Source organism: Asparagus officinalis, chromosome 3 (assembly GCF_001876935.1).
Source record: "Asparagus officinalis chromosome 3, Aspof.V1, whole genome shotgun sequence".
NCBI classification, from domain to species: domain Eukaryota; kingdom Viridiplantae; phylum Streptophyta; class Magnoliopsida; order Asparagales; family Asparagaceae; genus Asparagus; species Asparagus officinalis.
In genome coordinates this window covers 12,436,641-12,439,531 of record NC_033796.1, presented here as the reverse complement: position 1 = coordinate 12,439,531, position 2,891 = coordinate 12,436,641, and the positions used below count along the sequence as shown (strand labels likewise).

The window sequence follows — 2,891 nt, the reverse complement described above, 5'->3', positions numbered from 1 at the left end:
GACGCCCCGCCGCCGCCGCCCTCCGCCGTCGATCGCAGCCCCTCAGGGCTCTTCGCTACCGTCCGATCGAACACCGCCAGCATTTTTCAGCCCTGATCTCGTCACCTCCTGCAGACAACTCCAGATCTCAATCTCCGCTCTCTTCTCTATCTTCCGATGATTTTCTTATTTTTTTTTTTTTTCAGCTCCTCTGACATCGGGCACGGGTAGTATTTATAGCATGAATGAGGGATTAGATCTACTTACGTAAATACCCTTGGTTTCGGGGGTTTTTTACTTTCCATAAATGGGGAATTAGGGGGATTGAGAGGGTAAATTTGGAAGACTGGTGTCATACTTGACAATTTTAGAGCAAGATAACAAATCGGTGTATTAAATTATGGGAAAAAAAACAGACACCTTTGACCCAGCTGCGCCCTGCTCGTAGGCCCCGCATATCTGAGTCCTGGGTGAGATGGCGACTTGGTTTGTTTTTTTTTTTTAACTATTTTGGAAAGCACAGGTGCGAGTCAGCAATCTTATCCAGAATTTGATACAAAAAAAGTTGAAAATGTTCCGTCCAAATTCCGACAGCTGTGGAGACAGAATACCAAACACACATTGTTTTTTACGTGGCGGTGATCGAGTGGTTCTTTGTATGGGCCTTGGACTAATCGGAGCCTTACACGTTAAGGCTTTGCGATCGCTGATTCGAGACGCTAACTACCAAAAAATTCTAGAGATGTGGTGAATTTTCGAGAAGGGTTTTGTAAATATTTCGCCCATTGTTTCCCTAGCGTCTGTACGTGGATGTTGTCAGCCCGTGGTTTTGATGTAAAGTTTCGTTATGGATAGATTCATTTCATTAGGAGGAGATGTCATATGCCGTATATTTTCCAAGAGCATTTCGTGAATTCTAATCGATATTTAGCAGGATAAAAAGATCAAGGTGATTAAATTATCACCGAAATCCTTTTCAAGGATAATTTTTTTATTAATTAAATTCTAAAAGTGATTTCCGTATTCTCACCATATTTTAAAAGTTGACTATGGAAAAAAGGTAAATATTAAAAAAATGTAAAATAATAAGAGTATGATGATATTTGTCTTATCTTTCTAATTTTAAAAACGGGTCAAGTGCAGATAGACATTCTATAATATCGCCTGATTATGGATAAACATCCCTACAGTTGTATTTGTGCGGACATACCCCATATCATTTAAAATCTTTTTGGGCTGTAGAAAGAGTCAAAGAAACAAAAATATGAAGAGGTGGATAGACCCTAGTAACTATATTTGTAAATTGTAAGGAAAGAACCCAAATTGCTAATCTTTTTTTCATGTATAGAAGAGTAGAAAAAGTTCACTGTGCACATGGAAATACTACAAGGGGATCCAACTGCACAAATAGAATTACATAGGTTTGTCTGCAACTTGCGATAGTACAAGGGATCATTCGCAGTTAACACTTTCAATCTATTCCTCTATACAAATGGGAGAATCCAAGATTCACTATTCATGCTACAATAAATACTGCAGCGATATTTACTGTAGTATTATTACTGTAGCAAACAGGAAACGAGATGTTGCAGCGTTTTTTTAAAAATATTACTATAGCGCACAGGAATAATGTAGCATTTAAAAATATATAGCAGAGACAGGATACTATAGTAATTCAAAAAATATTACTGCAGCATTTAAAATCGGGATTACTGTAGCAAAAACGATGTACTGTTTGACGTGCTTTGCACGGTGTTCACACTATTAACTAGTGTAGAAGAAACAAAGCATAAGACGGTTTCAAATAACATACATCAGACAGATGAGAATAGATGTTTATAACACGTTAGTCTACTGAATATGAACCGTCTCATATATCAACATGCAATTCAAAGATACGCAGACGATCTAGATCTTCAACTTCAACCAGGCCCTTGACGAAGAAGGCAGAATTTTCAAAATCAATTGTAAAAGAACTCGTGTACATCTGATTGTCGCCGGCCACAACTTAAATCACCTTGTTGGGCATCAAGTGAACCCAAATTAAATGTAGTTGAACTTGTCACAAAATAAATACGACCCTTTTATATTAAAATCTACAAAGAAAACCAACGATACAGATGATAGAGGGCCATAAATATCCGAGAACAATGATAGCTTATGCGCTGTTATACCCTGTTGTATGCCACTGATTTGCTGAAGAGACGCCGGATATATACTACCTGAAGTGCACTTGCACATCCCAGCATAATGTACTCCATCATGGTATAGAAGATCAGCCGCCTTCTTGTGCTCTCATTTGCTGTATCGGAACACACGTAGTATTAGACAGATGATGCGAAGATGGAGGCGCATATATCATGTACGATAAATAAACATATTTGGGTTCATTATTGTGTAAGAGATAAAAGGGTACTTGAGCTTTGTTGTTCGCCATTTTAGCATCGATATTTGTACCAAAATGTTTCTTTTCCTGCAGTCAACTGAAATTGCAGACTATGCTGGCAAGTTTTTGAAACTTTTGTTTTCTAACTCTCTTAGTCATGACAAGGCCAAATACATGTGGTGTTTGGTTCGCGATCAAACACTGAAAAATGGTCCGAATAGATATTATTGCCAATAAGCATTCAATTTTTGTTAATGTTTTGAGAAATTGAAGCCTTAAAGCACTTGCTCTCATAGAAGCAAACACCGCAAATCATACAGGAAAAAACATTTACACCCAAGGCCTCTGCCGTTTCTTCTTGGTTCTTGTAAAACAGCGATAATTTATGAATAATAAAATTAATGTGTGATAAATTATGATATGTGGATATTTAGTATGATAAATATCATTTAATGGTATATTAGTATAATACCGATGTGTTTTTGATTTTTATGAACGAGTTGCATAACATGAGAGATGAGAAGAG

At 37.2% G+C, this 2,891-nt stretch overlaps 1 pseudogene; it reads right to left on the bottom strand.

Annotated features, from left to right (window-relative positions):
* The window catches only part of LOC109833031, a 5,342-nt pseudogene extending 5,154 nt beyond the window's left edge, over positions 1-188 (bottom strand).